The sequence below is a fragment of the Bombyx mori genome, chromosome 17 (genome assembly GCF_030269925.1).
Source record: "Bombyx mori chromosome 17, ASM3026992v2".
In the NCBI taxonomy this organism is placed as follows: domain Eukaryota; kingdom Metazoa; phylum Arthropoda; class Insecta; order Lepidoptera; family Bombycidae; genus Bombyx; species Bombyx mori.
This window is the reverse complement of record NC_085123.1, coordinates 14069246-14081166: the sequence shown is the minus strand read 5'-3', so window position 1 is coordinate 14081166 and position 11921 is coordinate 14069246.

Sequence of the window (11921 nt, the reverse complement as noted above, 5' to 3'; positions counted from 1 at the left end):
GCAAACTTGTATTGTAGCGAACGCGGAATGGAATTGTCGGGGGCTTTGGGTCGCGTCTAGATTCATATTTTTCAATTTTATCATTCGTGGCTCCCTCGCTACGGTGTAAAGCATGTTTCGGATTTTTAGTTGTGAAGAATTTATGAACATCGAACGTGTTATATTCGAATTTCTCTTGAAATATTTTGAACAAAGACTCGTCTGGTAGGGCTTGTGTTTAAAAAAATATTTCTTTATCGCTTTATTTTCCTCAAGCCCATACCATTATCAATGTCCATTCACTCCTAAGAGAATATCAAATTACATAGACACAGCCCACTGAGTTTCTCGCCGGATCTTCGCAGTGGGTCGCGTTTCCGATCCAGTGGTGGACTCTGCGAAGCACTGCCCTTACTAGGGCCAGTGCTAGGAGCACTCCCGGTTTGAGCCCCGTTAGGTCACCTACACGTCAAGGAGAAGCTGATATAGCCTCTCAAGGCTATCAGCATACGTAGGAAAAAAAATTGATCACTTGTACATAATACCTACATTGCTTTCATAACATTTTTAGAAAATTGTAATGCTCTTTGATTTGAACAATGGGAAGACCCCAATGACGTACTGATTACAAGAGACTCCGTTAATCTCTTAACATCGGGTGGCCTGCCCACTTACAACAATAACTATTTATGTTAGAAAAAAGATTAGTTGGTTAATATAGGATCTAGGTTTATTCCTCGAGCTCTCCAGAACTAAATTAACGAGCAAATTTCAGTCTAGACACAGTCTCCACGTGCTAGTATTGAAACAAACTTCGACAGATGTCTTGGACGGGCTACTGTTGCTAACATGATCCAGCTCTTAGCCTAAACCGGAGTTCTGTGTTGCAATGTACTTCAGGAGACGAAATGTTTTTACCTACGTTTTTGATATGAATAGTGAAACAATCTTTATAGTATAATTGAGTGTTCGTTTCCATATCAAAAGCACGTGGTGGCATTTATATTATGCCGTAGTATCAGTGAAAACTTATCACTCGACAACCACTAAAAACAAACGTTGTACTTTTTTTATTGTCTTTGTAGGCAGACGAGCATATGGGCTACCTGATGGTGAGTGGTTACCGTTGCCCATGGACTTCCGCAATACCAATTTTAAAAAAAACAGACGTATCCGACGAGAAAAATAATATATTTTTTTATTGTTTAGATGGGTGGACGAGCTCACAGCCCTTCTGGTGTTAAGTGGTTTAAGTGGTAACTGGAGCCCATAGACATCCACAACGTAAATGCGCCACCCACCTTGAGATATAAGTTCTAAGGTCTCAGTATAGTTACAACGGCTGTCCCGCCCTTCAAACTGAAACACATTACTGCTTCACGGTAGAAATAGGCAAGGTGGTGGTATCTACCCGTGCAGACTCTCAAGGGATCCTACTACCAGTAATTACGCAAATCATAACATTTCGGTCCTCCTTTCTAGCTCCCAGTCTACTTTCACAACAACAGTAAAGTGCGGTATCTGTATTATGCACATGCTGCGTTAGGACAAGGGGGGGGGTCGACCCCCCGGGCCCCGGGCTTTAAGCTATACGAGCGCTGTACAAGTTTCGATTGGTTATCGGATTTACTTGTATATTATATTCAATGGGCTAGCTGCACCCGCGCGTAAATTTTACTCAAGGAATTCCAATTTATATGAAGACTTTAATTACAAACTATCGTATCGTTAGAGTTTTGAATAAGCATTTAGTGGCAAATTAATGGCTTACGTATTCCGGAATATATTCGACATTTATATGTCGTTTATCTATACCAATCACTTCATAGTATAAAACAAAGTCGCTTTCTCTGTCCCTATATCCTTATGTATGCTTAAATCTTTAAAACTACGCGACGGATTTTGATGCGGTTTTTTTCAATAGATAGAGTGATTGAAGAGGAAGGTTTATATGTATAATAACATCCATTAAATGGTGGAAAAATCAGTAATAAATTACAGTTTCCGAAGCGAAGCGAGGGCGGGTCGCTAGTATGTATTATAAAGCTGAAGAGTATGTTTGTTTGAACGCGCTAATCTCAGGAACTACTGGTCCGATTTAAAAAAATATTTCAGTGTCAGATAGGCGAATTATTGAGGAAGGCTATAAGCTATATAACATCACGGTAAAGCCAATACAAGTGGAGCAGCAATAAAGAATGTTTCAAAATATGGGCTTAAATTGCTTCTTAACATTCTATAATTCAAAGTTATTTTCACTTTCTACGTAAGTGAAGTGGGAGGTAAAATTTAGCGTTATGCCAAAGTAACTATTCTACGCGGACGGAGTCGCGAGCAAAAGCTAGTAATTTAATAAAAAAAAACAGCAGCGAACTGGACCAACAATTTTATTAATTTCAACTTTTTTTTTAACCTTTTGATACTCTTTCAGATATTTGAACGCAGTTATAATATTATTGTATTTATTGTAATTCTTGAAGCGTGTGCAAATTTTGAAATGAAAATAATATCGTGTTGAAATATACCATTAAATATACCATTCAAAGATACCATTAAATAGAAAACCAACACGCATATTAGTCGGCGGCTTGGCTCTGCCCCTGGCATTGCTGACGTCCATGAACGACGGTGACCACTTACCATCAGGTGGGCCGTATGCTCGTCTGCCTACAGAGGCAATAAAAAAAAAATCGTGTTAAAAACGCGTTAATAAAAAACTAATGCATCGAAAAATGTAATAGTATAGTTATTTATCAATGCGTAAAACCTCATATCTATAACTGAGATTCTAGTCTAGAAATAAAAATAAAAAAGCATTTCATTTACCGGCTCAGTTAGAAAGAGCACGCTGGAGTCTGTCTCGCTCTGTCAAATTCAGTGACAGAGTTATAATCACTAGAGGTCCTGCAGTAGTCGAAATTCGACTATAATTAATTGGAATTGTAAGTTTGTACACTATTATGATTGTATTTTATACTTCTATAATCACAAATTTCGCTAAGGCTACTCTATAAAAAGATATTAATAAAGACAAACAATATTTAATCTATTCTCAATTTGACAACAGACGTCAAGGACAAAAGTTTGACAATAAACAATAAGTAGAATGCATGCGTGTGTGCTTCAAATACATGGTATGTAGTGTGTGTAATGTTTTCTTTATTGATATAATGTATCTTTTACGCATTAATTAAAAAAAATATTAGCATTGTGCACTTCTTCTCTATATTTCTATAAGTGTGGAAAATTTCATACTCCTCCGTCCGCGCAATTTGCCTAAAAAGGGATACAAAGTTTTTGCTTCACGTATTAATATATAGATTAATATCATGCTAGATTGGATTAGCTTCGCTTGTGATGTGACATGTGCTTGTGTTTATTCCAAAGAAAAATTGAAAATAATAAATAAAAATAAAACTTAAATAATTGTAATTCATATAGGTAAATATTTAGCACTTAAATGTCGGCCTACCTACTTTAGAAAGTTGGATCTAATTGGAAAATCCTTTAAAAATAACTTCGATTGAAACAATACGAACGTACTATTTTAAGTCGTATCCTAGCTATTGATTTTAAAGTTTCTTACAATATTTTAAGAAAGGAGTCAAACATTTTTTTTTCATTTAAAAATTAAAAGTTATGTAAATAAAAAATTCACATCAAAACTTTCTATCGCGTATGTACCTTAGACCACAACCGCTCGTCTAACCTAAACAGATCAAATATTGAATATTTTACCAAAACTAATCATATATACGTTCCAAAATCCTTGTGATTATGATAACTATAACTGACTCCGTGGCATAAAAGTCCTAACTGTTGCTCCGAGGGTCGCGGATTCAAATCCCACATCGGGCAAACATTAGTGCAATAAACTAAAAAGTAATGTTTGCTCTTTGCCTGGGTATTTATTATATGTGTATGTATATATTTAAAACGCATATAAGTATGTATGTCAGTCTCTGGTACCTATAGCACAGGGAATACTAATCTGAAGCCAGATGACCGTGCGCGGTTTTTTTTTTTATTGCTTTGATGGGTGGACGAGTTCACTGCCCACCTGGTGTTAAGTGGTTACTGGAGCCCATAGACATCTACAACATAAATGCGCCACCCATCTTGAGACATAAGTTCTAAGGTCTCAGTATAGTTAGAACGGCTGCCCTGCCCTTCAAACCGAAACGCATTACTGCTTCACGGCAGAAATAGGCAGGGCGGTGCTACCTACCCGCGCGGACTTTCAAGAGGTCCTACCACCAGTAGTTATGCGAATTATAATTTTCGGGTTTCATTTTTATCACACGATGTTATTTCTTCACCCTGGAAATCAATCGTGAACATTTGTTGAGTACTTAATTCATTAGAAAAATTGGTACCCGCCTGGGATTTGAACACCGGTGCGTCGCTCAATGTAATTGCACCGGACGTTTTATCCCTTAGGCCACGACGACGTCAGGGTATTTAGGTATTTCGGTATCAGGTATCAGGGTATTTGCTTGGGTGTCTATTTATTATGTTTATGTATATATTTAAAACGCATATAAGTATGTATGTCAGTCTCTGGTACCTATAGCACAGGGAATACTAATTTGAAGCCAAATAACCGTGCGCGATTTGTTCTCAGCTACTATTATAATTATTATTTTTGGCACGGTTAATATATTTTCATAGTTGCGTTAAAATCGCTCGTCTGTTGCCTACAGAGTCAGTTGGCGATGAATTCAATCAACGCTACACATCGTTTCAATATTTCAACGGGGCCCCGACGGTGCGACCCTCGCCCGTTTCATTACACAACAATTTCATGCGCAGCAGATTCGATTCGCTACGAAACCTTCCCGTATGCACTGGGTACGCTTTTAAAAAAATACGCGGTTTTTTTTTTGCCACTTTTGCTAACAGCGTTTGTAATTGGTATTCTGTGTTGCCGGTTTGTCTGTTTAAATTGCGATTTGAGGCTTGTAGAGGACCCGTTTCAGACGGATAATTAGATGTCAATAAATAAACTGACCACACCCGTCAATTCATATCCGACCCAGGCGAAGGGGCAACGCAAAGCCTCCGTCGTCGGGAACTTGACAAGAGTTCGACGAGCGAATTAACCCATACCATAACCCATACCATAACCCATACCATAACCCATACCATAACCCATACCATAACCCATACCATAACCCATACCATAACCCATACCATAACCCATACCATAACCCATACCATAACCCATACCATAACCCATACCCACAATCCACTGAGTTTTTCGCTTAATCTGCTCAGAGGGTCGCTATTCCTATCCGGTGGTAGATTCTGCGAGGTACTCTTGCTAGGGCTACTGCTAGCTAGCTAACTCTTTCAGATTGAGCCCTGAGAGCTTACCTACCAGCTATAGCGTATCTGGAATAACCCCTAAGCCACCAGCGAAAAGGCAGGGGGGAAAATACGAATATATTTGTTGTGTAAGTAATAATTATATCGCTGACAATGAGAATGAGGAATGAATGAGGAATGAGTGAAATGACAATGAGGTTGTTAAGAGAGTGTTAATTATGAATGAGGAAAGCTTTAGAGAAACAGGTAGACCTAAGAAGAAATGGTTGGATTGTTTGAAAGACGATATGTATAAGAGGGGAGTAAGCGAACAAATGGTATATGATAGAGAAGTATGGAAGGAAAAATCATGTTGCCCCTACCCCAGGTGACGGGGAGAAGGGCAGGAGAATGATAATGTTGGGCCGGTAAGAGTAACACCATCTATCGCCGTATAGTCGAACGAATATCTAGTAGAACCTAGAACGCTCGAGAAGTACGCAATCTAGAAGTACGCCATCTATTGTCAGATAGCGGAAACACAATACTAGAAATGTGTGGAATATTCTCGATAATTCTAGGGATGTGGTATCGGCTATAAAAGCGTTGTAGAGATGGCACGCAGTTAGTAATCGGAACTACTCGAAGCGAAACAGCGAACGGATCGCCTAAAGCGAAGCGGAAGAAGCAAATTGAGAGTTTTAAAGTGTTTGTTGAGTGTTTTAAGTGTTCTAAGTGTTGAATACAGTTTTAAGTTGTACTTTTTTTTTTTTTTCCACAGGAGAAAATCGCCGGATCCCCACCCGCGCGGCAGGTGGGGTATGTGGGAGTTGAACCTCACTAAAAACTCCTGCCGCTCACAACCGGCGCCCTACCTCGGACCGGGCCGGAGCCCAGTCGGGGCTATTGAAATGGCGGGACAGGGTTGACGCAGAGCACATTACATCCATCCCACCGTCCCACGGACGCCGGACCGGTGGCCGCCAGCGACACGACCACCGGTTCCCTCGTTCAGCGGGCCGAGAGCCCGCTTTGATGGCGCCGCGTTACACCTTCCCCCAGAGCGGTCGGGGGAACGCTGTCTGCCATCACCCGGCTTCCTATTGCGGGTGAGCGTGCAAAGCACGCCACCCCACGTCTGGGTCTCTCCCCGCACAAAACGGGTGGGACCCCTAGCTCTTAGGGGGCCAGGTCACGGATACGACCCCGGTCCCGACCCCCTGCTCGGCGGCGGATTTAAGTTGTACTTTGGTGAAATTTTATTCATCCCGAACCCCAGCGCGTAAGAATAATAATTATATGGCTCCATGGCCCTTTTTATCAAACAAAATGGTTTAATGTTTGTAATTTAATTTCTTAATCAGAATATGTATTTTAAAATAGCAGTAACTGTTACTGGTCGCTCATTAGCGCATCACCTAAATACCTTTCTCGTTCACAAAGTCTTAGCAGTACCGAATTTCAACCCTAAACAACTTTTCGTATTTATCATTCTGTTTGACAATGCCTTTATTGTGCGTGATATTGTATGTTTTTTTATTGCCTAAAACTTTGCCTTGTTAGATTGTAGCCGAGTATTCTTCAACTACATAAAAGATATATGTAGTATTACTTGTTCTGTGACCGGAAGATATCGAAAATTAGTTTTATACTTGGAACAACCTGTAAATATGTATTCTGACAGTTTATAAACGTGTATATATTTTACGTATATATTTCTTCTGTGCGTGTGTTTGTCACTGAGCTCCTAAACGGCTGGACTGATTTTAATGAAATTTTCTGTGTACCTTCAGGTGGATTCGAGAATGGTTTAGATTTACAAATCAGCCCGGCAGATGGCACACAGACCACCTCGTGTTAAGTGGTTACTGGAGCCCATAGACATCTACAACGTAACGCGCCACCCACCTTGAGATCTCAGTATAGTTACACTCGTAACTCCTACTTGATCTCAGTGTACGTTTACTCGTTTACTTACGATTTTATTAGCAACTTTATTGCAGGTAGACAGCGGTTTGGCTCTGCCCCTGGCATTGCTGAAGTCCATGGGCCACGGTAACCACTCACCATCAGGTGGGCCGTATGCTCGTCTGCCTACAAGGGAAAAAAAAGGCAGGGCTTATTCTGAGGCAAGTTTAGGGAGATACCAACTCGCCTATTGCCATCGCGAAGTAGACATCCACTACAGCTCCATGTGTGAGACATCCTCATTGTCAGCTACCCGTCCTGACAACTGTAGCATTCTCGATAACAATGAAGATAGTTGATATTCAGCGGCTTGCAGCTGTTTGGCTGGGCCACTGACTGAAGTCCACGGGCAACGGCAACCACTCACCAACGGGATTTATTTATAAGCCTACCTTAATTCAAGTTTAAGTGTACTTATTTTTATTTTGTAAGTTTATTTCGTCCAGAAACACTAGAAAATTCTATTGTGGAACTATTGCATGTGTCATGTACGTATCAACAACAGTTTGGCTATAGATTAATGCCCAATTTCGCTTAACTTGGACCTGTCGCGATCATATTAAAACAGCTTAGAATAAAATGCCAATAGAAATATGTTGTACCCATCAGATTATTTCAAACACATTAAGCTTAATTTTTTGTTTTGATGTTTTTTTTATCCAAATCGCGGGACAAAAAATAGCAAAAAAATGTCAATAGCATACGAGATTATTTTATTGCCTTCATAGGTAGCGAGCGTATGGCGAACATTGTGATGGGTAGTACCATTTTCTTATGGAAACCAGAAATTTCGAAGTCATAGCCACTGCCTAGCGCTTAGTACACTCCACAACTTTCCCTTTTTGTCGTCTGGTTCGTGTACGCCTTTTAGGAAGGGCATTGATTGAAAATACTGTCACATCCGCCCTCGTTCCATTTCATTTTGAATTAAATCACCTGTCAAGTCTCTGTCTTAGTCTATGTTCAGTCATTGTAGGTCGTATTTCCTGTCAAAGAGGTTGCACACCACGACAACTGAGTAGGAAAGTTCAGCCCGAAACCAAACGGCATGTGGCGAAAAAGCTCTCCGAAAACGGACTTTGGATGAACGCAGTAAACAGCGAGTACTCAGTGAAAAATGTAGTATTAAATTGACGCAAATACTTTACTTAGTACTAGTATAAGCGCTTATTCTGTCAGCACTTCAGATGCACAGTTGTGCGTGTCGTGAATTATTTCGGATTGCATGCGTACCCTCGGCCATTAGGGAATGTGCGAGCATTCCAATTAGGGGAACACATGGTGCGGGCAATTTGCGCTGTCAGATTATTAGGGTGTAATTCATACGTGAAAAGTTATTTCGAATCTTTATCTATGGTTAAAAGTGTAGCGCCCTTGAAGGATATGGATAAGGAAGTTAGCGAAGACGCAATAGCAGTAGTCACTGTTGAGAACCTTAAAACTATTTACATAGCGTTCAAATTCGTTAAACACTCGAAAGCCGAAGCGAGAAGCTATTTTTGAAGTTTTGTTAATCCTTGATGCAATGAGTCGACATATTGACATTAAATTTTCCATTACGATACTTTGTAAGAGTTAAAGCTAAACCGAATAGTCCACAATCAGCCGCCCCATGCTGGGATCATGTATGTTGGATGTCCTAAATACAGACACGAGACATACGCAAGTACGGCCTGACCCAAACACCAAACCTCTTGAACGAAGGGAATCGAAACTAGATCCTTAAACTTACCATTCTAACGTCAGGGAAATAATTGGATATGCTTACAACTCTGAGGGCATCCGCCCAGCCGAGGAGGCAGGGCTGATGCAGGATAGTCTAGGATAAAGTTTTTATGGGTGGCCGACCTTCACTATTGAGGATTATCGAGGCAATGAGGAAAGAAGGGTGTTTACAATTAGATTATATTGATTATAAAAAAATTGTAAATACAAATCGCTTTATTTCACTTGCTTCTGGTGGTAGGACCTCTTGTGAGTCTGCGCGGGTAGGTACCACCACCCTGCCTATTTCTACCGTGAAGCAGTAATGCGTTTCGGTTTGAAGGGTGGGGCAGCCGTTGTAACTATACTTGAGACCTTAGAATTTATATCTCAAGGTGGGTGGCGCATTTACGCTGTGGATGTATGTATGTCTATGGGTTCCAGTAACCACTTAACACCAGGTGGGCTGTGAGCTCGTGTCCACCGACCTAAGTAATAAATAAAAAAGCCTCTTCTCCAAAACAATCCTTTGTAATGTAGTAATATATTTCAGGTCCAACACAAAAAAAAAACTTAATTGTGAATGTCAATTCCATTCGTTGAACGGAAAGAAAAAATAACACGAAACGATTCAAACAAATTTAGATGTTAAATTCTGTGCAATAAAAACTTTAATTGCGCGATATACATTTACAGATCTATCCGACCCAAAGTTTGCTCAGAACGTGCGTAATCGCATCACTTCTGAACGATTGAGCTCTCTTCACGCTTCGGCTGCAAGAGATCAATTTATTTTCAATTTTTTTTTTCGCCCTCCGTCTAACATTTCTGGTTGGAGCGCGTTTCCAATGCCGAAACGTGAACGGTCACGTCAGTGTTTTGTTGTAATACGTTTTAAAATATTTCCAAGCCAAGCAGAAGCAGAAATGCCCGTTGTTGGGTGGTTGTTGGGCCCGTGGCGGGTAGCTATCATACAACACAAGACTTTTGACAAATACCTGAATCTAGCTTACGACATTGTAAAGATAAGCTTGCTTAGATACAAGTTCTAAACAACAACATTCAGCCTCTTGGCTGAGCCCTTGCTCGCCCATCTGCCCTGATAAAACTGGAAAGGCCTCCGGGCCACCAGTAATCTCTGAAACATAAAAAAAGAAACATTCAGACCATCCCGTTCCCTTTGACTTATACCGTCCAACACTATCAATGATTCCTTGCTCAAAATCTAGAACCACTATGCAATCCAGAATGCTATTCACGTACTGTCTAGATCTTTGTATATTTTTTCTCGATTACTATCTGAAAACAGTACCGAATCCCTGATGTGGAAACCGGAGTGTTTTAATCTGATCGGAAACAATACTAAAAAGATTGTTGTTTTTTCTTACCTACTCGTTGGTGGCCTAAGAGGCTATTCCAACTTCTGACGGATGGGACAAAGGCCGACATTTAAAAAAAAAAAGTGGGTAAAGAATTTTTACAATGCATTTTTTCGTTATAAATATTTAAAATTTCCATTAATCAAAATATGCACCTAATGGCACCTATGTTATTTGTGCAACTCTGCCAACTCATGTCATCTCATCTCTGCACAATGTTCTTCTTGAAGAAGTCAGATTTATGAGATTCAATAAACTCTTCGAAAGATTTTACAGTTTTTTTTTCCCTACCTATGCTGATAGCCTTGAGAGTTCCTTTTACTACCGACAACGTGCTTCAATTTTTTAATGCCCTTTTTCTTTAAGCTTTCTTTTCTTGATGGAACCTTAGTTTGATAGCGGCGTCAACAGATAGAATGGATGGTTTATTGAAGAAGGAATAAGGAAAATGAAGTCCCAAAATAATCTACTTTGTATTTTATGCAATAAATTTCATAATTTATAATACAATTGTCGTATAACCTTATTTCATGGGCACAGTGTACACCATGTGACCACGTGACGCGCCAAATTGGATGCTTGTTCCGATTTACGTGTGACAAGAGAGAAAGCAAAGTTTTAATTCGAAGGGTTCGGTGATAAGCCGCCGGCGGAATACCGGGGAAGATAGTAAACATGAATATCTAAATAGGGTCTTGAGCATTTGTGAAAAACAAACACATTTTTTTTTGTTAGATGGGTGGACGAGCTCACAGCCCACCTGATGTTAAGTGGTTACTGGAGCCCATAGACATCTACAGCGTAAGTGCGCCACCCACTTTGAGATATAAGTTCTAAGGTCTCAGTATAGTTACAATGGCTGCCCCACCTTTCAAGCATAAAAGCATTACTGCTTCACGGCAGATACAGGCAGGGCGGTGGTACCTACCCGTGCGAACTCACAAGAAGTCCTACCACCAGTAATTACTCAAATTATAATTTTGCGGGTTTCATTTTTATTACACGATGTTATTCCTTCACCGTGGAAGTCAATCGTGAACATTTGTTAAGTACGTATTTCATTAGAAAAATTGGTACCCGCCTGCGGGATTCGAACACCGGTGCATCGCTAGATACGAATGCACCGGACGCCTTATCCTTTAGGCCACGACGACTTCAACATGTGAAAATAAGTAACCTCGAGTTTCAAGTGAGGACGACTCAATGAGCAGATAGAGGAACAAAGGGTTACAGACTTTTAACATCATAAACTACATACAATATAGACTGGACTTGTTACAGGTGTACTCAAACCAAACTTGAGTTGACGGACACTTCGAAATGTTCCGAAGAAGAGAATCTAGACGGTTCTATCATATACTACGAGCTGAAAATGGCGATAACCAATATATTTGCATGCGACAAAAACGTAAAATCGCAGTAACACAGATACCGACGTAAAACCCTCGTAAAATACTAGAACAAAGCCCGTAAAGTGTGTTATCAACTAAATCCTTCGTTCCTCGAGTCTTTTCCGCAAGCACCTACGAACTTTCAATTCGAAGCACGGACGCATATTATTTTTTTCCGCGCCCCCGCGAAATT